This window comes from Ursus arctos, unplaced genomic scaffold (genome assembly GCF_023065955.2).
Source record: "Ursus arctos isolate Adak ecotype North America unplaced genomic scaffold, UrsArc2.0 scaffold_13, whole genome shotgun sequence".
Taxonomy (NCBI): Eukaryota; Metazoa; Chordata; class Mammalia; order Carnivora; family Ursidae; genus Ursus; species Ursus arctos.
The window spans coordinates 51,355,146-51,382,791 of NW_026622797.1; the positions used below are offsets into that span (position 1 = coordinate 51,355,146).

Sequence of the window (27,646 nt, forward strand, 5' to 3'; positions counted from 1 at the left end):
ATTGTGCTGCATATAAGAATCACCTGCTGATCTTCTAAAAATACTGACACCTGGTTTCCACCTATAGACAGTTTCATTTCATAGGTATGGGGTGGGACCTAAGCAGGGGGTTATTTTAAAACTTCCCACATAATTTTAACATGGAGCAGTTTGGAAACCACAGGCATATCCCTCATCTTGGCACGTGGCCACACCAGCGCCCCACCTTCCACCTCCACTTCATGGATCTTAACCGCCGGCGAAAGCCTCAGCACACCGGGGCACACCAGGGGTTTTTCCAGCCCGCTTACCACCAGCAATGCAAGCCCTTTGCCTTCAGACAGGGGGGCAATTCAACTCCAAAATCCCACCCTGAGGGGCTGCTTCTTAGAGCCCCTCTTGGAACTGTCTCTGCCCACATTCCTAGAAAACAGAGGCTGAGCAAAAGCTCATAGGCTAAGATTTGATTGCAGAATGGAATTCCAGGGAAGCAGAAAGAAGATAAGCAAGAGTTAGGGCAAGAGACCAAAGACAAGGAGGTACGTTGCCCAGCTGGCCACGGCTCTGTGCGTCCTGCAGAGTGTCTCAGAGAGACCATACGATACCACCCATCCTCAAACGGTCCTTCCCAGGGGCAAAGGGAGAAGGATTTGGTGTCGGACTCCCATCTTCCACTGGTCCCGGTGTGCCAGTTGCCATTTCTGGATTCTGTCTGTTTGGGCATCAAGTGGCTCCCCTAGTGTCTTGCATCTCAGTAGTGATAGAAAACCCTGCAGCAGAAGCTGAGAGGCAAGAAATACGCAGCATGGCGTGGGAGAGGCACTGCTTCAGTAGTCTATGGCCAGGGGACCAACGCCCCCCGAAACTTAATGACTTAAACCAACAGCCACTTCTTTTCACAAGCAGTTTGGGCTGGCTTTGGGGGAGGCATTCTGTTGGTCTTGCCAGGGGTGATTCCCATAGCTGCAGTCATCTGCTGGCTTACCTGGGGCTCACTTGGGACTGACTGGTCCAAGGTGGCCACGCTCACGTGTCGGGCAATCGCTGCCTGCGGATGGCAGGGCGTCTCTCTTCATGGGACTGTTCACCCTGGAGGAGGCCAGCCTGGGCTTCCTGACATGGCAGCATCATATTGCAAAAAGGGGGACAAGAGGCTGAGGCTCGGAAGTCACACAGAGTTACTCCTACACATTCTCTTGGTCAAAGAAGTCACGAGGTTCAGATTCAAGGAAGTGGAACCAGGCCTCTGGATGGGAGGGGTGAGAGAGGCGCACTGCAAAGGGCGTACACGTGGCAATGCAAGGGACCATTGAAGCTGCCTTTACAAACATTGTAAGGCGAGCGTTGTCACTTTATGCCTGCGAGTAGACTCCTGATCCATGGCCGTGGTGGAGGCAGCCACAGCCTCCTGGCCCCAAGACAGATGGGACAGCACAAGTTGTAGCTAGACTCATGCCAACCCAAATCCAAGTAGCACGTGTGGATCTGGGGGGCTAGTACCTACATCCAGTTCAGACCGTGCAACTATTTTAGAGGCAATATGGCCATATCTAATGAAGTTGGAAATATGCCTGTAGTACAGCATCTAAATTCCGCTTCTAGAAGTTCTCACAGACATCCACAGGGAGAACAAATCATTCATGGTGACACTGGAGTAGCAAAAATAATAACAACCCCAAGTCTATCAACAAGGGAATGGATGAATGAATTCTGATATAGTCATTTAATGGAATACTATACAGTAACTAAAATGATATAGATGTATCGGTGTGAATAAATGCCAGAAATAGAATGGTGAGTGCTATAAAGAAAGTCGGAGGAGATATACATACCGATATAAACGAACACAAAAATGATACCGTATTTAATTCAAGCATGCACACATACATTAAAAGAGTATAAAACACATATGGGAAAGAGACTCTCAACTTCAGGAAATTGGTTATGCTCTCCGGGGAGAGCAAAGGGATGGGTGGGGATGTCCAAAATTTATTGAAGTAAATATAGAAATGCTAACTTTTGTTATGTGGGCCTTTGGTTCATAGATTTTTGTACCATCCTTTTCTATACTTATCATATATTTGAAACATGTCATAATAAATAAAATCAAATATTCTTAGAAGACACCAGGAGACCTCAATTCGGATCCAGATTCAGCTTCTAAGCCTGCTCTTGGATGGAAATAAGTCCGGGAGAGATACACACAAAAATGTAAAGGGTGCTGATTTGTGGGTGATGGGATTTTAGATTATCGTTATTTGCTCAATTTTTATTGCCGTTTTTAGCCTTGTTTGCATGTTTTATTATCAGGAAAAAATTAAGGTATTTTCAAGAAAACTTGTTCTTTGGCTTTAGATAAATCACTCAACTTTAAAACCACACTGAGTGTCACAAGAAAAAAATGAACGGAAATCATCATTTTGTAGTTTGAACTTCTGCCTTGGCCCTCGTGGTCTTGCCTGGGTCTTCTGCACATAGTGGGCTCGATTGGACATTCAGCCCGGCTGCACACCAGCGTGCCTGGACCCGTGGCAGGTCGGGAAGTGGGGACATTCTGTGGCAGACAAGGCTCCCCCTCACTGGAAAGTGGATCCCCCAGCCCATTCCTTTATAAAATAATTCCTGGCAACAGTGGCCAACCTGAGGGAGGGCCCCCTGCAAGGTATCACCCTCTTCTAAACACAACAAGCAATGACCAAAAGGACACCTGAGTGTACACGGACTGCAAGAGGGGTTTGTACCAAGAACACGAGAATACAGAGGCAGCTCGCTACCCTTGCTCCTGACCTCATTCAGCAGATTTCATGAGTGAGTCAGGGGGTGCAACTCCAAGTAGTGTAAGCCAAAAGGGGGGGTCACATTCAGCTTATCTAACTGGATGGGATGGGGGTGGAGCTAGGGACTCAAAATCCAGCAGCAGGACCATTTCTTTATTTTCCATCTCAGCTTCTCTCTTTGTGTTGATTTCATTCTTCCTTCAAGAAACTCTGTCCAGGGGCGCCTGGGTGGCTCAGTCAGTTAAGAGTCTGCCTTTGGCTCAGGTCATGATCTCAGGGTCCTGGAATCGAGCCCTGCATCAGGCTCCACACGCAGCGGGGAGTCTGTTTCTCCTTCTCCCTCAGCCTCTCCCCCCTCAAATACATAAATTTTAAAAAATTAAAAAAAGAAAGAAAGAAAGAAAAGAAAAGAAAAGAAAAGAAAAGAAAAGAAAAGAAAAGAAACTCCTTCCAGAGGGGAGGACAGAAGAAAGGGAAACGGCCAGAGGCAGTTCCAGACTCACCCCTGCCAGCTCAGGATCGGAGAGGAAGGAAGGGGAGATCCACTAACACCAGCAGCACGTTTCATCTCATGAAGGACTCTGATGAGACCTGCTTGAGTCTCCTGTCCACTATGTACGCTGATCGTTAGGACCAGAGAGCAGGCCAAGCTGGGGCCACACACCCACCCTTGCTGCGGGGCATGAGGCAGCTTACAGGGACTGGTGGCCTCATCAGAACCGATGACATAGGCATGGAGGAGCAATTCTCTAAAGGAAGAAAGTGTCCTGTCATCTGAGGAAGGGAGGAAGGAAGACTGAGGAAGCAAAACTAAGTGTCCGCCCCTGCACGTGGGATACAGGGCTCTTATTCTGCAGTCAAGTCTCTTAAGCAGCATGGAGGGGTCTCTGCATGAAATGTGTCTCTCTTTCCCCCCCCCATCCTAAGGGATGTGTGGGGAAGAACTCAACAGTAAAGTGCGGTAAGTTCTTTCAGCTGTTTGGTAGGCTGGGGGTTCACTTTGAATTATCCCAAACTCCCCCCCCCCCGCTCCTCTCCAGCACGGTGACCATTCCCTCTCCTTGCTTCTCTATTCTTAACCATCTCCTTCTTTTCTAAAGGCAATAACCTTTGTGTTTATGACCTTCAATGGCTTCTTAGGTGCCAGCCCTTGTATTTTAGGGGCAGAGAACTGCGAGTGAAAGGAAAATTATAAACTAATCTCACTTATGGACTTATACCCCCAAATCCTAAACAAATCACTGTCTGCAGGATGACCTCAAAGGCTGGTCAGCACTGTAAGAAAACAAAAAGAAATAAAACATATTAGGATCAAAAAGGAAACACTAATACTGGCCTTATTTGATGTCATCATTTACACACAAAATCCAAAACAATTGACAATCTATAGAACTAATAAGGCTTCAGTCAATTGCTATCAATACACACACACACACACACACACACACACTTTTCTATGTACCAGCAACAATTAGAAAATGTAGATATTTTTAATGATACCATCACAATAGCAAGAAAAAGCTATAATTTATCTAGGAATGAATCTAACTTAAAATGTGCAAGGTCTTTACAAAGAAACAAATTTTTTTATTGAAAGATATAAAAGAGAAATGGAATAAATGGAAAGAAGTGCCATGTTCAGGGAAGGAATAATTCTATACCATAAAGGTGCCGTTTTCCATAAATTGATATATAACTTATCAATTGAAATCCCACCAGAGTTTTTCATGGGATATTTCTAGGGTTGTTTATTCCCACCAAGGGATGGGCCACAGGAAAAGTTCACAGCACAGCCTCACCTCTTCTTTGCCACCATCCCCGGGTGATGGGATCTGGGCCTCGGTCCCTGTTCACCCCAATAACACGGTGAGCAAGAGAGTCCTGAGTTGGGCCTATGACTGGTTGTATTTCAGCCTCAGCTGAGCTCTGTGTTTTTGAAAGAGGAGGATTGGAGAAAATCGGTTCCTGCTATTTCTATTGCTCAGGAACCAAAGCTTATTCAACCCTGGGATCTGGCCAGGTAGGACATAATAACCCCACCAGTGGAAAAAACGCCTTCATTTCATTCCATGAGTTTATAAATCAGTATGTTACTCAGTTATCCCCTGACTTCATCTAATATTTTTCTCCATCACTCCACCATTGGGGATAGTGTCCTGCAGGAAAAACTTACATTCTGAAATGTGCATTTCATCTTCTTCCAATATGGAAAAGCAGGCTCAGTGAGGAAGGAAGAGTGAGAGGCTGTTGCCAGCTTTCTGCTTGGACACAAGCCATGGAAAGGCATCCAGGAAGAATCTTGTTGGAAGATGACTCTATCAGGCCAGATCAGGAGTTTATGGCGGCAGCTCATGCAGGGGACTCCGGTGACCCACACAGAGAAGAGCCGGCCCCCTCTCCGGCTTGGGTGTCTGTCCCTCCAGCCCGGGGGAAGCTGTGTGACACAGCTCCGGCCAAAGAGCAGCCCCAACAATGGCACCCACGTGCAGGTAGTAGACCTCATCGTTTGCAAGTCATTTTGTGTCACTTGATCCACATAACAATCCTGTGACCACTGCCATTTGAAAAATGGGGAATATAGCACTTTACAGATAAGGAAGCAAATCCAGACTCCAAATTCACAGCTAGTAAGCAAACAAGCCAGAACTCACGTCCAGCTTTTTAAAAAATAATCGTCCTACTCTCTTCTGTCTCCACACTCTGTCCTTCCTTGCTCTCTGCACCATCACCCCCCATCCCCACCTGCGAAGACCTCTTCCAGGTGCAGCTTGGGCTTGGTCAAGACGCCCTGCGACGGCGGCTTTGCTCTTCCGCAGGCTGATAGAGGCCTGTGGTCAATCCACAGGCAAGACCAAGGGAGGGTCTTTTGGTAACTTCATCAGTGTGCCACTACTAGTAAGAAAGGCACTTCTCCAAACAAGGAAACTTCAAAGGGCAACTGCGGGAGCTTCCTCCTGGGGCTGCGCACAGAGCTAGCACCTGGCCAGCCCACTACTGACACCTTGTGGCCGAGAAGCAGAGTTCCTGCTCATTTCCTATCAGTCACACCAACAAAGGAAGCTGAATGTTAGGAACCAGCCAGATCTTCTACTGTCCTTTCCGGGCTCCCCTGGCAACTGCCTCCTCTAAACCCAAAGTGCCAGGGCTGCTTGGGGTGTAACCCTCAGTGGGTCACTGCAGAGCTTCCTCAGGGCCCGGGCTGCCTCGCTCCCGTCAAATCACGGTGGCAGTCACAGGGCCCTCTAGATGGCACCTGCTGACCCAGGCAGTAACCAGCCTGCATGGCACTCGCCAAACAACTGACAGATGAAACAAGGCTTTGCTCGTAAAAATAGGCATGAACCAGACACCTGAACACTGGATCTACTTTGGGGCCCTGTGTCTGCTGCCACCAGCTGAGCCTCAGAACGTGGACAGGGGACACCTGCTGGAAATAGAGCTTGTGCCAAATGGCCTCTTGTGACGGCCATGGAGGCAAATGACACTTTAGAGGCAGAAATCATTTAGGGACTTGTTCTTACGTCAGCAAGAAAACACTTCAACGTCTAAGGAGACACTGCTCGTAAGAGGAAGAGAGGTACCTTCTAACATCCATACGGGTATACTTATGGTAGGGGCATCTGACTGCGGAGAGTCTCGTCACTGTTTTAAGATGTGGTGTGCGATTATTTTAGCTCGAAGTATTTTTAATGTTCCTAATAGTAATCATCAGGGTGGCCGTGATTTGCTTAATTCACTTCATAAGAATTTAAGACAGTTCTATCTCGGAGCACCGTGGTGTCCCATTGCACTAAGTAGCTAAGCAACCTGAAGCAGGTCACTGCATCTCCAGCCCTCTGTTTCCCCACCTATAAAATGAAAAGTTTGAACAACTCCATATTTCTTAAGTGTGGTTTGTGAACGTATGTGCATCAAAATCACCTGATCTTTAATTAAAGACCATTTCACAATTGCTCATCTGAGGTCTGAGAATCTGTGTTTGAACTCATTCTTCTTGTTTTTTAAGATTTATTTATTTGAGAGGGAGAGGGAGAGTGCACACACGCACAAGTTGGGGGAGGGGCAGAGGGAGAGAGAAGCCTCAGGCAGACTCCCGCCTGAGCACAGAGCCTGCCCCGGCCTGATCCCAGGACCCTGAGATCATGGCCTGAGCCAAATCAAGAGCTGGATGCTTAACCACCCAGGCGCCCCTGAACCTATTCTTCAGGTCATTCGCATACACACACGTTTGAGAATCACTGACCAAGGTGATCCAGTGTGTAAGATTCATCGAGAACCTATTATGCACCTGGCGCTGATGAGAGAAGGCTCTTCCCCTCCAAGAGCACACAGTCCTGTTGGGAACATGGACCAGCGAACAAAAAGATATAGTGAGTGACACAAATGCTGGGGCAGAAGGGAAGAGAGAGGGGGAAACTGCCTGGGGACGTCATCCCTGAAGGCTCCACAGGGAAAGGGACGCTGGAGCTGTCTGGGAAGATGGATTCACCAGGTGCACAAAGGGCGCCGCCGACGGAGGTCAGGAGGGGCTCTGCCCACACCGGGAGCCGCTTGTGACTTTCAGCCGCCGTCCTGGGGCCGGGGCGCCTAGAGACCTGAAGCCCCGCCCCGACAGCGAGGCCAGCATCTGTAAGAGGAGAGCAGCACACTAAGGATTAGCCTGCCGTTTTCATTTGATCCAAAAATGGATCCAAAGCTCTGGTAATCTCATCCTCTCCTTCCAAAGCAGTAAGAGGTCAGGTCCTCACCGAGGGAGGGCCCATGGGCAGGGCCGGGACCATCCGGCCCGGCACACGTGTGGCCATGCTGGGGATGGCCGCAAGTGCAGGCCTGGGACTTCGTGTCAGCAAATCACTTTCTTAATGAAAGGCATTTTAAAAAGTAGTCCTTATTCTCCTTCCTATTTTTCTCCTCTTTCTCCCTTTATCCTTTCAATTTCCTTGACTATCTAATATTTTAAACTGTTTACTTTTGGTAGCTTTTGGAAAGATATACCAAAAAAACCCACCTTGAGTTACTTACTCCCTGGAGTCTGATCCATGTTCTTAAATCCACCCTGTACCCCTCAGCCTGAGTTCCGCCCCAGCCTTCTTACCCATATGCCCAGTGGCCCTCGCCTCAGCCCAGTGGCCTTGGGCAGAAACCGAGAAGCAGAGCCCCATCCCATCCGTCTTCTGTGGGTGTGGGCTGGGGGCTCCTCCTATCAGCTCCCTGGAGCCAATTCTCCATCTCCAGGAATATTTTGTTAAACACACGTTTTGTTAAAAACAAAATTAATAGATGCCCGAACTTATCACGTCTCAATATTTTATCACATTATACTATTATCTATCCTCCTGATGTTATTTATACCTATTACATCTAAATAGTGGAAATACTGTATAACAAGGTGCCACTGTGTGGGGTCTTGCCAACTCCAAGTTCAGCGGCATCACTTTCTTAGCTTGCAATTGCTTGTGCTGAAAATATTTACACCATACAGCAGCTCTTTCTGCCCACGGGTCCTGTCTCCATACTTTAATAAAACCACTTTTTGCACCCCTCCCAAATTTACACCATGGAAATCAACATATGCTAGAAATCAGGGCTGGATTTATTATTCTCTTAATTGTTTAGACTTAAGAAAGTGATGGAAGATGTTAATAATGAGAATTAATCTTAAAAGCATTGTCATATCTACGGCTGTTACATTGTGGATAGCACAAAAATTTGAGGAAATAGTTTCGCGGTATTTAAAAAGCATTACCTGATGTAGAAAAGAAGTCACTCATGTCATTGATGAATGAGCAAAGTTCCAAGCTATGTCTGTGGCTGCACTTTTGTCTCATGTTGAAACATACGGGAAAATACCCCCGAGCACCCATTCAGCGGTTGCAACCAAGTATAGGTGCGAGAATTCAGCAAAAATCAACAAAAGAATTCTGAGACAATCGATTAGGTCTATGGAATTTATAACGAAGAGTGTTGCATATTTTGTTATTTGAAAATGGTGTGCTACTCACCCTTAATATCAGCACAGTTTACATCCCACTCGTGTACGTATATGCACACGTGTCTCCCGCGGAGAACCCGCAGTTACACATTTGCCAGTGCGCCATTCATCTCCGAGCTTCACTTGCGTGGAGCACCCCTCCCCCCTCAAGGCTACCGGACCTGCAGTCAGTTTTCATTGCCCTGAGGGCCGGTGGATTGAGAGTCCACGAAGACCCGGGTTCCCATCTGGGTTCTGCCGCTCACAAGCCATCCGCCAACCCACTCAGCCTTCCCCGGCTCCCCGGTGCGCCCCAGTGGGTGCACGGAAACACATGAACGGTAAGTCCATTCCGGCTCTAAACTGTTAGGATTTAGGAATCTGTGAGAGAGGGGCGACTCCGAAGTCGCAGCAGTGCCTTCCAGAAGGCGTGGGGAGCACAGATGTACCAGCCCGAGGACTCCCCGACTCCGCGCTTTAGTGCCAAAGGTCGTGCGGGATATGTTTAAAATGCTCCCGTGTTGCTTGGTGACTTTAATCAGAATGACTTGAATTCTAGAAAAGGAGAGGAGAGAGGCCTTCCCTGTAAAGCATGTCTTTCAAGGCCTGTCTGAGATGAAATAACAAAATGCTGCCAATGGGGGTGGGGGTGAGAAAGATGTGCGAAGTATGCTCCTGTCTTCCTCAGCCGCAGCCCCTCTCCGTCCGGACTCAGCTTTCCTGCTCCCGAGGGTCACCTTGGGCACGGACTCGTCGCCCTAGGGCAGGGGCACGGCTGGCACAAAGAGCTCACTACCCAGCCAGCGATGGCCCACGGGGTCGAATGCTGACGTCGAAAGCGCTGTAGAGCTCCCGCGGGCCTCTGCGGCCTTGCCGGTGTCGGGCAGGAAACGGTTAAGCGGACCGTCCTGCTCCGGAGCGGCCACGGGCAGGGGAGGGGCGGCCAATTAAGAACGGGACGCAGAAGTGAAGTGCGGGCCTCCTTCTTTCTGCCCGATGGGGAAATTCATTTTCAATCCTGACCTCAATGAGGAAGTCACTCTTCCTGCCAAAAGGGGGTTCCAGCTTCTCCCACCCCGCAGCCCAGCAGAGCCAGAAGGCGGGAGGCGCCCGAGAGAGCGAGCCCCGGGGGCAGAACAGAAACCAAGGCAGCTCCGCAGAGACCGCCCTTTGCGGTAGTGCAATGACACAAGTCTACACCCGCTCAGGACAGCGGAGGAGGCTGGGCCACAGGAAAACGCTAGCTGGTGCGGAACAGCGGGAGACACAGAAAGGTCAGCAAACCTAGAGGAGCCGAGGCAGACCCGGCCCCATCACCTATGTGTTCCTCGGCAGAGAGTAAATGGAAGGCATACCAGGAGGCCGCTGGATATATTTTTTTATTACGGTATATATTTTAAATGAATTTGTGATAGAAACATACATAATTCTTTACCTGGTTTTTTTTTTTTTTTTTCTGTCTTCGTAATTCCCCAAGTTGAGGAAACTCTCTAGAAATCATTTCGGATTGGCCACTGGCCCAGGAAGATCCTGACTTTGTGGGTCAAGTCCCAGATCTGATGCCTCCGGGGAGAAGAGCCAGGGGAGGAGCCCTGCCCCCCCCCCCTTTGTGGAAGGACATCTTCAGGGGGCCTGTTTCCATGCAGGCGGGGGACCTGTTGGCACATTTGCCCACTCTACCAGCCAAGGTCCCAGCAGGAACACAGCCCCGCAGACACTGTCATGCAAGGCGACTCAGTGAAGGGGACTGGCCGCACAGGTGACGGTGAGCGGCCTAGATGTGCAGGGAACAGCGAGGTAACCTGCGGCTGAAGGCATGAAGGGAGGAGGCTTTCCAGAGGGCACTGGAGTCAGGGAGGAAAGGAGGTTGCCACTGGAGAAGCTACTGGAGGCAGAGAGAGGGAAAGAGATAACTCGTCCTATGTTCCCACTGCTTGAATTCAGCCAGGGTCGGGTCCCCGCTGGACAGGGCGGAGCAGGGAAAGGTGCGCACTGGGCCTGGGGCAAAACAGGCCAGAGCTAGCATACACGCTATCATTTCATCCTGGGAGGAACCCCAAAAGTAGGTATCATCATCTCCATATCACTGTTGGAGAAACCAAGCCTCGGAGACTTAAAAACCAATCCAGCCAACCATACACAATGGTAAATTGTGGAACTGAAACAGAAACTAGATCTTCCATCTGTACCCCCAGACTCTGTCCATTTTCTTATTTGGTCCTGCAATAGTGCGTGTGGGGGGGTGGGCAGGGATGTCTACTGAGCCACATGGCACTTCCAAGCTACCAACGGTAGTGGTCCTTAATCTCCTGCTCATTCCTGTGCCAGGAGCCACAGTCAGGGTGGCCACATGGTGCTCTGGCATGAAGGAAGGCCGCCGTGGGCCAGGACTGCCAGCTGGGGCAGGAGACTCATGGAGGGTCTCGCCCAACCTCCCCGAGCCTCCGTGAAAGACCTCTGTGTGCTTTTCAGAAGGCAGAGCAATGGGCCAATATGCAGTCTGTGCCAGCTAATTATCTAGCCCTCCTTCTGCTCCCTGGAAGACCCGGCCTGCTGGACGGACTGATGTTCTGTGTTTCTAATGTCAGATGGCCTGGTTCCACCTCTCAGCGGGGCTGGGATTTGGTTGATCCTTCAGGTTCCCATTTGGCGCATGGAACACAAATATCTGCTGGGGTTCTGGTTGGCCTGTGGCAGACTTCGGAGTGGAGAGGGATAGAGAAAGGTGGGGAAAGGAGGAGGGGAACTCAGAGAAGGGAAGCCGAGGGCAGCCTTTCTGGGGGAGTTCATCAGATATGGTGTGACTGGGAGGGAGGGGCTTCGGCCAGCTCCCCCTCGCAAAGAAGGGAAAGGCAAAAGAGAAGCATTTTCATGGGGTTTCGTTGGAAAGCCTGGAGTACAGTCTGTGGACGCTTCTCCTCCATTGCTTTGCTTCCCCCAACTGTTCCTTTTCTCACCAGTTGGCTATTATTTTCTAACGCATTTTGATAATTACTTTATCAATCAAGAAAGATAAACAAAAGCCTAAAAATACATCCGAGTGAATGAGTTTCTAGCGCCAACCAATCTTCAGTATTATGATTTTTATGGCTTTTTTTTCTCTTTTCTTTTTCTTTCTTTCTTTCTTTCTTTCTTTCTTTCTTTCTTTCTTTCTTTCTTTCTTTTTTTCCTTCTCTTTCTTTCCTAAAGACATGCTTGGGAAACACTTTAAGGGCTTGATTCCTCACACATTGATGGTTCGGTAGAATATATTAACCAACCTCTCTGCCCTACCAGCACTGACCTAGAGGGCTGAAGAAATTCAGTGAGTTAAGGAAATGCTATCCAAGCATAATAAACACCCTAAAAAGACATGCTTGCAGTCTTATCCTTATTTGAATGATTCTTTTTGCCTTTGATTTGCTTATTACATCAACAGAACATCGGGTCCATCACCTCACGAGCCACTGTTTAAAAACGTAAGATGCAGGGAGTTTGAATCATTGCATTGCAACTGTTTGGGAAGAAAAGGTGCCGAATCTCAGTGACTAGAGTCCATATTTCAGAGGCCAAAATGCTGTCTAGATATGGTCGGTGAGTGACTGGACGTAAGTCCCACATCCTAGCCCCCCCCCCCCCAAGTTGTATCTCACGGAGCAGCCCAGCCTGGCTTGGCTTATTAAGAGCCCTGGGGAGAAGCCAGTGAGCACTGCATCAGGGAAGAGGCATTAGCCTCAACTTCTGCCCCAGTCTTCAATCCATGACTTGGGAAAGAAAAAGTCATAGGGGCAAAGCACCCTAATGACCAACTGGAAATGTATGCCCCACCCCAGCCCACCCCCTCCCCAGTTTTCACTTCCCAAAGTAACAGTGTCTCCTACCAAAGGGGTTCTGGGTTTTCTTTTCCATCAAGAACAGCACGGGACTACCCTACTCAGTGCCTATTCCCAACAATCCATAGCAGGTACTATAGGGATATCAGACCTGAAGGAAACCATCCAATTTATAGCTGCTCACGTAAAAGCCATCAGGAGAATCATGAAATGATTCTCCATATGGTGCCCTGAAGCTTCCAAAAACTATACGAGAGAGAGGCTTGGAAGGAATTCTTTCCTTTTTGGAGACAAGGAGGGTAGAAGCCAAGCATCTGTGGCAACCTGGAAAAGACACTCCTCCCCAACACTCAGCCCCCCTGCATCCCCGGGGTGGCCTGGAGACTCCGTCTGCGCTGCGGCCCAGGCACCCGGGGTCACTGACACTGGCTTGGTAGGCTTTTCCATTAACCAAGCTTATGTTTTCTAGTATAAATGGACTCTGCAGTTACATTGTGTGGAAGCTTAGAGACATGGTTTGCCAAATGGAAAAACATTTGGAGGTTGGGAAAATATCTTGCACATAAATTACTGAAGGCACAGAGAATCTAAAAGAGGGATGAAATCAGAAGCCAAGGAAAAGCCGGGAGGGTGCCAAAGTAAAAATGGAGAGAGAGAGACAGAGACAGGGAAAGCGATGTAATGATTTCTCTTAATGACCTTCCTTCGGACTGAGAAGGCAAGTTTCTAAGCCATGTTGGAGCCTTGTAAAAGCCATGTGCCTGAGTATTGGGAAATATCCTTTAAACGGTAAGATCAAGCCCCCATTTTTCATCCTTTCTGAGTAGAGCTCTCCATTGATTTTGTTAAGTGCTGGCCACCAGTAAGAAACACAAAAGCTCGTTGTCTTTGACTGTGGCGAAGGCCAGTTACACACTTGTTAATTTCCTGATTTATGACACTGAGAAGATGGGGCTGGGGCGGTGCTTCCTCTCTCTCCTCTCTGTCTCTGGGTCTCTCTCTCTCTTTGTCTCTCTCTGTCTCTCTTTTGGTGGTGGTGGTGGAAACTATTAAAGCAGAGGCAGATCAGGAAGTTTGTGATAAAGAGAAGCCAGGCTCTCGTCTGACACACAATCTCTCTCTTGGCTTAAGTAAACTTGCTCCTTCAAGGCCTGCCATCAACAGAGTCGGGCTCACGTTTCACCACTAAATCTGAGTCAACAATCTCTAATCTGGACACTGGGTTCGGAATCCGGGCTCAGGTTGCACTTGGAAGCTGACAGCAGGGACGAGAGCAGAGGAAAATACGGCCTTTGTTTCTGGTTTGATCGTCCCCACCGAGCGGAGCTGAGGTCATGTGTCGTTTTCTGTCATCAACAAGATAAAAGTTTGCACCTCTCTGGCCCTGAAATGGCTCTCCTGCCATTTATATTAAGGCCAGCGAGCTCTCTGCTGCAGGATTGGAGGGCCAAGTTTGTAGAGAGCTTAGATTTGGAGTCCTTTTCATCTTTCTGACATGTGATACCGTGACATAGGCAGCCCTTGCTGGGTTGCTATGCAGATATACAATTTCTGAAAAATTACACCCGGAAAACGAAAACCCCGGGCTGGATTAGCATTTCACAAAGAACAGGGATAAAATGTGTAGCAGTTAGGCTAAAAAGCTAAAAAAAAAAAAAAAAAAAAAAAAAAAAAAAAAAAAAAATTAAAAAAAGAGAAAGAAAGGAAAAAAAAGTGATTTAAAGTTTCGTGAAAACAAACTCCTTTTTAAAGAATCAGTAAGTATAAAAGTACCTTCTTGCATGCCTGGCCTTTGGTCCTGAGCCCTAATCCAGCTACTGCATGTGAAGGAGACACTCAACCAAACGGGGAGGCGGGGCAGGAAGGTCTGGGTGCAGGTAGAGGTTTGGGGGTGCTGGGAGCGTGAAATTAAAAGGGTGCTGTTGCTTTATAAAACTCTTCTTTCTACCTATAGTTGTTTCCATTGTTTTTATTTTGTGATAATCTTTCCTTTTTGTATACATACACCTAGACAGAAGGGGGGGAATTACCACATAGTCTAAAGGTTCTGGCTAAATACACTTCAGGTGCCACCCTCCCTTTTATTACCAAGATCAAAGGGCACGGCTTCAGAGCTCACTCGCCCACGTGTGCCTATTGTCTTTTTTTTTTTTAAGATGTATTTATTTATTTGAGATAGAGTGGGGGGGGGCAGAGGGAGAGAGAGAGACAGACAGACTCTCAAGCCGACTCCAAGCTGAGCACAGAGCCCCACACGGGGCTCGATCTCACGACCCTGAGAGCACAACTTGAGTCGAAAGCAAGAGTCGGACAGTCAACCGACGGCGCCACCCAGGAGACCCTCTCATGTGCCTTTCTGACACAAATCTTTTTTCAAGTGTTTCAAATATCAGAAATTACCTTCTATGGGACATTTAAATGGGATAGGATGTGCTTGCATGAGGAGTCGCAGAGGGGAAATGACTGAGGGCTTTCCTTGTTGTCCTCAAGACCAGGTGTCCTCCCGGCGAGACAGCATGCTCCTGTGGCCCTGGGCTGCGTGGTGGCCCCCCACCTGCCTCTCAGACACCAGGGCTTCCCAACAGCCTGGCCTGCAGAAGCTCTGGAGGGAAGCCCAGAGCGGGAAATGGGAAAGGGGACACAGAGCGTGTGGAGGAGAGCGGAGGGACTCAACTACCGGCGCCCCCACAGTGGACCATGGAAGGCACAGCCACCACGGTCTACACACCAAACCCTCGGTCCTTCCCTGGCTGAGTGCTGGAATGCAACGTAACTGAGCCCCGGTCCCTGCTCCCGGGCTGGTGGAACAAAGCAGATAGTGGAAGCAAGCTCCGTAAAGAGTTGTGGAGTGAACCCCCTCGACACGCCTGTGTGTTGGAGGAGGAGGCTGCAGGTTTGGAAAGAAGCGCTCTCCTTCGGAACAGGAGTCCCCTGGAGGTGAGGTGAGAAGGTGTGGGCAGTTGACTTCTCCTGTAACTCGGGAGATCGGAGTCACTTTTGGGCTCCTCTATGTCATTTTCAGGCTTGATCTCAAAGATGAGATGACATACGTGAAAGTGGCTGGTGTAAAATCGGGCCACACATACATCAATTCAGTGAGCTTTGATTCACGCATGCAGGCATCGATCCATCCGTAAGAGGGAGGCTTACATGGGGAGTGTGCAGGTCAAATGTGGGCTCTGGTATCAGGCTGAGCGAATGCACTTGCGGGCTTCACCCTTACTTAGCCTCTGTGCGCTCCGTTTCCTCATCTATAAAATGGGAATAACATCAGTATCCTTCTCACAGGGTTGTTGTGAGGCATAAATAAAATGAGGCAACTTAATGCCATTTCGTACGCATTGGATACACGTCCATTAAAATCAGGAATGGACTTCACTCCTTCTTGGTTTGGCCCAGCCCCGCACGTGAGGAACGGGTGAGGAAAGAGCATGACCGTTCCCAGAGGCCTGGAAGCAGGCTGCAAAGACAGCAGCAGGCCTGCATTCCGTCGGCCCATTCAGATTCAGACTGCGCTATGACCCGAGTTGGCGCTGATATTTCTGCAGCTGTGGTGCTGTCGAAAGAGCAGGCACGAGGGCACAGAGGGTCCCAATCTGGGCTCTAGCACTCACTAGCTCAGTGCCCGAAGCCCATCGCTTCGTCTTCCTGGACGGTGTCTTCCTGAGCCAGAAATGGGGATTGCACATAGAGCATGCAGTTTTGTGACAATTGCCTGAGATCGTCTGAGTGACCTCCCCTGTCGTGGCGTCTGGCATGGGGAGGTTGTCCGTGTTTCTGTCCATTCGCTCAGTCGGCTTAGTCGACCAGGGATCCAGTGGCCCAGCCCAGAAGTGACTGTGGGGCTTGGATTCAGCCCCCTACAGTCTGTGCAGAGTGACGCAGCCCCGTGTGGCCCTGACAGCTCTGCCACTGCTCTGGTGGGACACCCCGTTGCCCATCTACACAAGCAGCGGGGGAGAAGGCCCAGCTTAGGGCTCAAAGCATCGGCACCATGGGGAATGGAAAACAGCCTCTGGCCCAGTGTCCCCTTTCTCCCTGCCCCAGAAATGTAACATGGCTGCCAAAGTGCCTCTCCCTCTCCCCTCTCTCTCCCTCTCTCTGAGCTGCTGGAACTGTCCCACCCTGCACCCCGCCCCCATCTCCCTCAAACTTCACCTACAGACACACTGACAGTTGTATTTTTGATGTTGTTCAAAACCAGGTGTCAGGAATAGTAGAAGGAGATGTTTCCCCCTCTCCTGACAGAAAGGTCAACGATGTCTCAATCTCATGGTGTAGGCACCAACTCAATGACCTGAACTCTGCCCTGTGGGCTGAGCCATCGGGCGTCCTAGGCCCTGGTGAGGCGGCTGGCCAGCACAATGGGCGGTGTGGACGCTGGGGCCCGCGGCTGAGCCCTGCCTCTTACTGTGTGTAGCACCTGGACAGGAAGCCCCCAGATCTACATGCCTCAGTTTCCCCGGCTATGAAACGGGAATGATGATAACAGCGGTGCAGCCCTCACAAGGCTGTCATGAGACTCAAACAAGTGAATGTGTGGAAAGCCCACCCAGGGCCGTGCCCAGAGGGACACCTGTCTCGGCGGAGGGCCCCTTTCACTAGAACAATGACACAGACTGGTGGCAGCTGTTCATTTCAGCCACAGTCAGCACGACGGACTAAGAGGCCCTTTCTGGATACTGAAGCCTAACTTCCCACCTATAAGAGTGTCCAAGGGTCACACTTAGACGTTATCTCATCTCTAAGGCTCTCCTGACTAAAAAGCTTCGTAGTTCTGCCACCTGGAATCCCTGCACAGCACAGAAACCCCGGAGCCGTGACGGAGTCTTGTTCTCTTGTCTAGATCCCTGCATTCAGAAGAAGCCCAGAGGTGTGCTGCCCCATGGGCTGAAGCAGGGGTGAGGCTGACGCCCCCCTCCCGTGAGCACCAGAAACAAAATGAAACTCTGCGGCTTCCTGTGTTCACTGCACACGAGCTCCGGTTGTCGGGCTTATCCTGACCTCTTCCATCATCAGGCTGGACTCGTGCCCCAACTCAGACCCCATTTTCTCTTCCAAGGGTGGACAATAGTTCAACAATGCAGTTAGGTGGACCACAGGGGACTACGTCGAGGAGCCCCGATGACATGAAGAACAGTATGAGTCCTGATGAGTTGTAGAAATTGCCCAGGAAAGATTAGAGAAAGACATTCGGGGCAGAGACACCTCGATGTGCAAAGACCAAGGACGGGCGAAGAGCAGGGGCACCGGGAAGCAGTGCCTGCTGCCCTGGCGGAGAGCAGGCAGCCCTGGCGAGGCCAGCGGGAGCTGAGGCCGAAGGGCTCCACTTGTCCTACTAGCCCTTGCCTTTGCTTCTGTAGGGAACCACTCAGGACTTGTAACCAGGGTGTGACATGGCCCAGGGTGAGGCCCTGCTGTAGCTGGTCAAGGACGCTAGGACTCTGGCTCCTGGGGTGGAGGAGAAGCCAAGGAAGGGAGGGAAGCATTATCCATCTTAAGTGCCTTTGTACCTGGGCCTGGGCTCTGGCCTTCGGCCCCGTCATGGAGGCAGCACGAGCTGACACCTGTGGGCCTGCTCACGGCTCAAGCTCTCCTCGCATCATCTAGGGAGCACCTACAGGGCAAGCGGAGGGCAGCTTTGCAAAGCTGTGACCTTGGCCTCCAGATGCGCAATTACATAAACCTTGGAAAACATCCAAAGGGTTTCCTGGTGAGATCGAGAAGTGGTCCATCTTTTCCACAGAGCCATCTTCCCATCACCTGTAAGCGACCAGGGCAAGGGGCTGCGAACTTGATTCTTCTTCCTGTCTCCCCTTAGCATCAGACATGGGGCCCCGGGTTCCATGTGGGGTTTGACAACCAACAAGGAAGACACTGCCTGACTCATTTCTCAGAAAGCACCTCCCCACGCCCGATCAGGTTTGGTAGCCAGTAGCCATAAACGCTCAACCCTCTGGCTTAGTTTAAAATGAGGGCCACTTTGGAACAAAACCCAATCACTGCCAAACTTACAGGAAGTCAAAATGACTCTTCAGGAAGACGTCATCAGTTTCTGTCCAGATTGAACGCGTGGCCTGAGCTCTGGCTCCAAACCTCATGGATTTGAATCCCATTCTGCAACTCACTGGCCGTGTGACCTTGGGCAATTATTAAACTCACTGAGCTTCTGGCTCTTGTTTTATAATAAAGGGAAAATAACAAGACCGTCCTCGTAGGGTTACTCTGAGGATCAAATGAGGCCAGTGTGTACCTACACTCAGTACGTGCTAGTAACTATTGACATTACGATTTCTATTTCTCTTTATAGACAGTTTGATAGCCCGGGAGGATTTTGTATTTAGGGAACACTGAGATTAGGAGAAGGAAGGGAAGGGGAAAGGTGTGCTTATGTCTAATGAGATAGTATGAAATCTTTCCATGTTGGAACAAAGGTATCTTTTGTGTCTAGAAGGGTCAAAATGTTTGCTGAACAATCTTGGACTACGACAAAAGCAAAATCAGCATCCTGGATGATTGTCTCTACGGCCAAGTCCAGATGAATAATCCTATCTGGGACTCTGCACCAGACCACCACAGCTGGGTGTCCCGGCTCCTGGCACGTCCTCAGCTGGGCCTACAGAGCTCGGACAGAGCTGTCGTCGTAAACATAGCCCACACCAGGAACCTGCGAGAGTCCCTGCTTCCATGAGAGAAAGAAACTTATCCTCCAGAATCCACTCCCAGGAAGGTCTCATAGAAGAAACCGCTGAGAGTGCCTACGTTTTTTTGATAAGTTGAATCACGCCCGTGTGGGACTCAGCAAGTCAGTTCACCTCTCTAGGCTTCAGTTTTTTTCACAAGCAGAATAAGAGGATGAGACGGGGTGACACAGGCTAGAACTAGGTACTAACGTACTATCCACCTTAGAAGTTCTCCAATGTTTAATTCAGGTACCAAGGAGAAACCAGATTGACCCATCCATTCAGGTCAAGTTGAAGGAAAAACATCTCCCAGCCCTGAGGGTTGAGATGGTGTCCTGGTGGGAATGAAGCCCGCAGGGGAGGTCTGCAACCCCTGGATGGTGCTCCTTGGAGCCAGAAACAAACAAACGAACAAAAAGCCAACCCTGATCGGGACTGGGAGGGCAGGTGGGAGGGATACACAGTCTACAGGCCCAGGACCTCACCGCGCACGTCCCTTCGTGTTGTCAGCAAAGGGCATGCAGGGGAAGCAGACCCTCGAACAGGCCAGTGGGCCCTTGTTTGTACACAAGCATGATACACAGCAGGTCGGCAAGGCCAACGTCACCCCTATATCTCAGCCTCCTTTAAAACGTACTAACTTTATTTTTTGAAAAATTTTTCCCGGGGTGGGGGTGGAGAAATGAGCACGTTCTGTAACAAGGAAAATAACAACAATAGTCATAATAATGAGAAAAGCAAAATAAGCACATGTAAGTGCATTTTTTTCTTAGAGATTTATTTTTGTTTGATGAAGCTGACACCAGTCAGGGAGAGAGGAGAATGTTGGGAGCCCCGCAGGGAAGTGAGCACCCAGGGGAGGGGCTGCTGCTTCCTGCGGGCGAGTTGGGGGGGTTGGTGTTGGGGTTTGTTTAATTTGTTGCTGGAAGTTTTCCTTGTGTTCTCTTTTATAAATCTCTCCCTGGGCTTTCGAGCTTCCCCTCCCTCCCGCCTCCCTTCCCCTGCCCCCCAATTTCATTTTTAAAAAGCGAGCTCGCTCGCCAGGTGTGTCCCCCAAGCTCTCACAGCTCTAATAAATAAGGAGCACCTGTAAAACAGTAGCTTGACTTGTTACGTGACTGTACAAAGGAGAATATAGAAATACAGTATGTACACGGCGTCCACGGGCCGCGGTGCTTCAAGGCCAGCACGACGCTGTCCTGGCCTCACCCGCCCGCCGCCTGCCACCCCTCCTGCCTCCCGCGGCCGCTGAGTGGGCGGGGGCACCTGGACCCCTCAAGGGGGAACAATTGCTTTATCTGAGTTAGTAAACAGATACACTGAATCACAAGGTGATTTGATTTTTTTTTTTTAGTTTTCTTCTTTTTTTGATTTTTTTCTTATTTTTTCTCTTTTTTTGCTTTTTTTTTTTTTTTTTCCTGTACTCGTCAGAATGGGCTACTCCACGACTGTCTCACCGACTCAGCGTCGGTACACATGCTCTGCAGGACTTCCGGACTCGCAGCTACAACTGTACAAGTGCACACAAGAGAATCTACCCTGTTATCCTCCACCCACTGACTGAGGATCGGATTGCACATTTCTCTTAACCATGACAGGAGAAAGCAAACAGTGAAACAGAATCATGGGTGATCTTTCTCACTTTCCCTCTTGTTTTCACTGGTTCGTCCATACCATTCTAATTATCATGAAAGGACTCTGCGTATAGAGAGATTGCTTCACTGACTTCCTGGACCGCCGAAAACCGTCAGGGTTGAAATTTCATCCAAGTCTTTCGTGACGCCCAGCAAATAGTCCCCCTCGGATTATTTTACACCTTGAGGGCATTTTGGTCTTCAGTTCAACACTCTTGCTCTGTTCCCAAATGGGGCGCTATTTAGGAGAATTTAAAGAGAAAGCTGAGAAGAATAAACATTTACCGAGTTCTCTTGGCATTCAGTCTCTGAAAAACCACAGTATAAACTATTCATGCTGCTTCTTACATCTGTCAAATCGAAAATTAAAAGCCATAAAAGTGTAACACTGAAAATATGGCATTAAAAAGGATAAAGGTGGCCTTTGTAAAAATAACAAGAAAAGTATATTAGCCAATAAAATATTCTAACTCTTCATTTAAAAGTGCATCCTGGGCAGGACAGAGACGACGCCGAAGTGTTGGGACTCCAGTACGATCCCTCTCCGCCTTCAAAACGTGAACAGTATAGGTCCAAAACCGTACAATGCAAATCACAATTCTTAGTGTAGCAGCAAAACCACAGCAGTTTTTAAAATGACTAAAAAAAGATTTTTGTTTTCAAATTCGTATCATCTTCCAGCCTCACCCTCCGAGCCTTGAAGATGGAGCGGGGAGAATACCTACGTTGGTCCTTGTGGCTTGTCGGTGTTTTGTTTGTCTAAAACCAGGGGCGAAATCCCTAAGTTCCTCTGGGGAGAAGCAGAGACGGTGGCCGCGGGAAGGCTGGGCCGCGGGAAGGCTGGGCCGCGGGGTAGGTCCAAGACGTGCTGGCTTCTCTGGGCTGGAGGCCACCGAGGGAGGGCTGCTTCCTCTGAGATGCTTAATGACAGGAAGCGGCTTTATTTGTTTGAGTTTTAGCCAGAGGGGGTGGTGAGCTGACCAGCTGGTGTCACTGGATGGCGGGACATGGTTTGCTCTGCGCCCTCTCGCCGCGCAAGGTACCCTGTGCGTGAGCGTTCCTGGAGAAAGAGAAGAAGGGGCCGTCAGAGTCCACGGGATCAAATCCCACCCCCACCCCGAGCGGGAGAACCCAGGCAGGAGTCAGAGGCGCGCAGGCCCGACCTCCGACGAGTCCCCACGAGAGCAGCACAGCATGACTTTGACGTGTCTTTAATTCACAGTTCTGCTCAGGGTCCGCCCTGCCAGCTTTGTGCGAGGAAATGAAACCCGACTCGCTCCTTGGAATACCACATGGAGCCGGCGTGCCACGCGCTCCCCCCAAGACCACGACAGCACCCCCTGCCACCAGGCAACCTTCGCCCTCCACCGTCCTGCACGCCCAGCTGGCAGCTCTTTCGAATTGCCCAAGGTCACCCCAAAGCGAGGCAAGGTCAGCAGGGGGCCCTGGAGCTCCAGACCTCACCCCTGCACTCCACGTAACAGCTCTGGCGTTGGCTGCGAAGGAGGAAAGCCCAGAGTCACTCTGCAGCACGTGAACGTTACCGCGGACACACAGGCCCCTCTTCAGAGGTGGCCCGCAGAGGCGACCGCGCTGGAAGAAACGCCCCTCCCCTGGGTCTTGCCTGACAACGGTGAGCCATGCCCATCGCTCGACCTCCAAACCGAACAGCAGCACGAGACTGGGAGACACGACACCACCAGGGCCTCGGGATGCCAGGGCGGAGGCTCCAAACGGGATGGCTCACCAGGAAAGCCAATCTCCGGAGAAGGCCCACCCCAGCTTTTACCGCAGATGTTAGGCTCTGCCTCTCCGTCCCTACTGGTCTGAAATATAACCTCCTGAGGACACTCAGTGACTCCTAGTAAACAGCCACTTAGAAGTCGGCCAACCAAACTGTAAAGTCCCTGAGGTTTGGGGCCGTGTCTGTTTGGCCCACATCGCCGCACCCAGCCCCCAGTTCCGCTAGACACACGGATGTCAAGTGAATGAGGGTCAAGCAGCTCCCGTCCCTCATTCCCTCAAAACAACCCCTTTTCTTTCCTGCTGAAACGTGAGGATGTCAGAAATGGGAATTGGTGGGGCGCCTGGGTGGCACAGTGGTTAAAAGCATCTGCCTTCAGCTCAGGGCATGATCCTGGCGTTATGGGATCGAGCCCCACATCAGGCTCCTCGGCTATGAGCCTGCTTCTTCCTCTCCCACTCCCCCTGCTTGTGTTCCCTCTCTCGCTGGCTGTCTCTACCTCTGTCGAATAAATAAATAAAAAATCTTAAAAAAAAATCTTAAAAAAAAAAAAAGATGGGAATGGGTAAAATCTAACATGAGGTGATGACAGAGGACTCGTAAACATCTTTACAACTGTTGAGATTATTCCTAGAAGAACGAACAAATAATTACACAGAGGTGATAGAATTGAAAACTTGAAGGGACCCCAGAGATGATATAATTTCCGCATGTTATAGATGAAGAAAAAGAGGCCACAAAGAGACGTGCACACTTGCTCAGGGTGTCTGTAGCATGAATTCAGCACAAGTATGAGGAGGTCAAAATGCCCGTTGGGAGGACTAAATACAAGCTTGTGCTTTAAACCCTGCTCTCCAAGTCCTGGTGTTAATGGTAACGATAATAATGATCAGCCAAAAACAAGGTCTGAAAATCTGAATGTGCATGACAGGAAATGCCTGAGTTCCCCAAATCACATTAAATCACCAGATCCGTGTGTATTTAATATGTATATTAAATAACCAAAGTGAAAATGCAAAACACCACAAATATGCAATGGGGGTGGAATTACAAGGCCATGGAAACCTTTTCATTTGGCGTGGTCAGATTTGGAAATGTGGATATTTATCTCTGAATAAAGAGCTCATTTTTAGTTCTTTCTTGTCTCTCTCTCCTTTCCTTCTTTCTTTCTTTCTTTTTTTTTTTTGAGAATGAAATAATGGCAAGAAGGGATACAGAAATAAAAATCCAGAGCCACTATCAAATGAGAGGTCATAAAGAATTGGAAAGGAGCCTCAGAAATTACAAATGGATCCAAAGACACAAGTGTAGCTTCTTCTGGGGCAGTTCTTTTCCATTTAGGGAGCACAGCCTGGAGCTTGCTGTGGAGGGAGGAAAACCGTCCCCACCTCTGGGCTTGGGACCAAGAGTGACCAAATCTTATAGTCAGAGGGGGCCTCTGAATCCTTTCTTTAAAAAGGAAAAGGAAAAAAAAGAAACATTTAATGCTTTCTTCCAGTGACTGGGAAACACCGCCATTTTGAATGACTTCCTTAAGAATGCCGTAATTGCTTTTTCAAGGATGTGGCTTTTTTTTCTTTAATGTAATCATGACCTCAAAAAGAGGAATATTTCTCAAGTGAGTTTCTTTATATTCAAATCACCTTTGGACAAAGGCCAAACATGGACAGCATCAGCCTACTTGGAGAAAATTTCAAGGCTTTCATAAGGGACTGGGAAAACGGGATTATAATGAGAGCCATTCTGGAACCTTAACTACAGCGTTTGCCATCCCAAACACTATAATAATCATTATTATTCTCTGGTATCTATTATTGTCTGGTAAATAATATGTGTTTTCCCCCCAAGTTCTAAAGGGTGCAGCTGCACCACACTCTATTTTTTGCAGCCCCATTCCTGCTGCTCTGAAAGCCTCCTCACACCGAGCTTATTTTAAGAGAATGGCAAAGTAGACAATTTGTGCTGTTTCCTTCCCTCTCGCCACATACTTGCCATGTCTGGGACACCCACAAAGGCCAGATGGTGGCAGTACAAGTCCCTGTCTGCTGGTAACGTTCGAGAACGGGGTGGGAGAGAGGTCATCCTCATTTGTTCCCGTGACTCTGACCGGTTCAGAGCGGCCCCCTTGTTGGAGACAGGGAACAGACTGGAATCAATGACATTGAAGAACCAAGCTTGGGCTTCACCCTCCTGAAGTGACCTGTATGCAGAGTATGAAACTCAAGAGGGAGGAGGAAACAAGTTTGCAGTTGGGGAAAGCGATCGTGAGGGAGCTCCAGAGCCCGAGCCACTTCCTACTTCGCCCTTGCCGAGCAGAGGGATCTTAGGGGAAACCCGTCCAGTCTCAATTTCTTGATCTGAACAAAGGGGAAATTACTATGATAAATGAGACAGAGACACAAGTTACAGTCCAGCCTGTCCCCTTCCTTAACCTCCCCCAGCCTTGATTCTTCTTCTGTGAAATGGGTGCCTCAGTGAGATTTTCTATCCTATCTTCCAGCTCTCAAGTTCTGTGACTGTAGGATTTTTGGACCAAAGCCAGTGTCAATCATGCAGGATTATAAACTTGAACATAACATAAGGAAGACTATTAATTTCTGAACTCCAAAGCCCAAAGTTTCAGAGACTCCTTTTAAACACACACACACACACACACACACACACACACACACAGCTCTCTGGCAGAGAATTCTGGAGTGTCCCTTAATGCAGGGAATTCTGGAGAAGTGGCTATTCTTGTGCCTCACATTTGGGTTTTCCTGTGAGTTGGGGGTTCATCTCAAGGCAGGACAACCCAGGGTCCTGTTACATGGACTAGCACACGCACACAGCCCATCCCATATACCATGCATGGACCGTGTTTGAAGACCGGCTCCACAATGCATGGTTTCCATCTGCCTGCCTAGCACTTTTCTTTTCTTTTTTCCTTTTTATATAAGTAGGCTCCACACCAAGTGTGGAGCCCAATGTAGGGCTTGACCTCACAACCCTGAGATCAAGACTTGAGCTGAGATCAAGAGTTGGACGCTTAACTGACTGAACCACCTCTTTTCCTTTTATACATCAGGAAAGCATTGCTAAGAATGTGATTGAGTTGCTCACCCCCCTTTACCACACAAGAATTTTCAGAGAACTACAGAGAACAAAAAATGTGCCTGAGTACTAATAAATTTTTTCAATGTTGATACTGTCAAAATACGACCATTCTCACCTTTTCTTCTTTGTCTTTTACAGTCTAAGATTTACACTGGGTGTGTTCAAAAGGAAATTTTATAATTTCTACTCAACCACTCCCAAAAGTAAATGTGTGTCCAGAGAAAAATGTTTGTCTTATCCTCTATCCCAACATTTGCAAGCTGGTCCCTCCATGGTACAAGAGTCCCACCTCTGCTGGGAAGCCTGCCTCGATTTATCTAATCCATTTTCCAAACTTTTATTCTTCCTTTCCTCAAATACCTTTGTTATTAGCATAATCAAAATCCTGGGTGTCGGTCGTGTCTTACCTGTTCAGAAGGCAAGCTCCCCGTGTCTGCCATATTTACTCCCAGAGTCTACAACTCTGTGCCATCAACTCTACGATGTGCAAGAAATGCCCACTGCTGAGCCGACTGGCCTTTGTCCATCGACCGGAGCCCTGCAGTGATGCCGCTCACTCGGGCACGTCGGCCCATCACTTATCACGGTTAAATACAGCCATTACGTGCTGGCTTCGGCCACGCTGTTTATCTGGGACAATAATGAGTCCCTGAGGACTGAACTGCTCTCAGGTAGCCGCAGCTATTCTGGGACACTCACAAGAGTAGGGCCCTGCGGTCAATGAGCACAGTCACCTGCGTTAGCTGATAAACCCAAGTGTGATGCCAGATAGTGGTCTCCACGGCGTGCCCTTCCAGAAAAGACTGCAGCTTGGTGAGGTTTTGCCAAAAAATGGTTCCTTCTATCCCCCATCAACCATTGCTTCGTGAAGTTTTGAAACGGCTTTTACCAAGAAACGGTTTTCATTTATGAAGTGGATGGCACCTCTTTTCTTACGGCTCATTTGTTGGTGAAAGTCACTGAAAAACATCCCTTCCCCTTCCTGGTTTGATTGCCATGGGACATGACCAGTGGTGGGAAGAGAGGTGTGGGAGCCGAGGGTGAGCTTCAGTTAAACAACAACCTCATCGCCAGGGCACTGCCCTCCCCGCGGCTCTGATAAGCCAAGGCTCATGTATATTTAACAGAAAAAAAAATTAAGCCAAACATCGGGCCTTGCTTTTCTTTTTTATAATTTTCTCCTTTAGCAATATCTCCTATTTTATTCTTTAATCAATAAAAATCACAACAATATAAGACCACCTACTGGGATAACTCCGTCTTTAATTCTTTGTCGGACAATTTAAAATTTTGGTTTTCTTAGACTGGCTGGTTCTATGAGTTAAATGGGTAGAGAGGCCTGTTTATTCTCATAAGTGGTCACTGCTATTTCTTGCTAACCTCTAAAAGTTCCTAGGGAACAAAGAACCCTCAGCCAGGGAACCCCATCTTGTGTACTCATACAAGTCCTTTTCTTTATCCTGGACAACTGATCTTCTTTAAATACCTCAAATCATTTCTGGAACCTGGGAGTTTAAGCAAACCAAATGACCCTGTCCGGTCCTTTCCTAAAAGCATGCGGGGATTCATGAGTACATTTTTGTTAACACACTGGAGCTGGTGGCTACATCCATTCACGAAAGAGAAAAATTTTAAAAAGGAGCCTTACATAATATAGCTAATGTTCTGCAGGAAATTTTGACGATGAGCCAGAGCTCTAGGCCCCTGGCTTTTAGGACTGAGCCCTTCCGTTATGGTTTGGGAAAGCTGCATTTTTTCCGAAGAAAGAAGCCAAATTTTAGTGAGCACCTACTGTATATCAAATACTGCCCTAGGCACTTTTATATACTTACTTCACTTGAAAACAAGCATATTTTATATACTTATTTCACTTATACACTTATTTCATTGAAACAACAATGCTACTTAAGTATTTATTATTGTCCCCATTTTGCAGACGAGGAAACTTTC

At 48.8% G+C, this 27,646-nt stretch overlaps 1 protein-coding gene across 1 annotated transcript in view; it reads right to left on the reverse strand.

The window, feature by feature from the left end:
- Window positions 1-15,035: 15,035 nt before the first annotated feature.
- Window positions 15,036-27,646, reverse strand: part of SOBP (sine oculis binding protein homolog) — a 163,401-nt gene continuing 150,790 nt past the window's right edge. The window contains exon 7 of the mRNA XM_026511699.4: window positions 15,036-21,916. The gene's annotated coding sequence lies outside the window, so the exon portion shown is untranslated. The remainder of the gene's footprint in view (window positions 21,917-27,646) is intronic.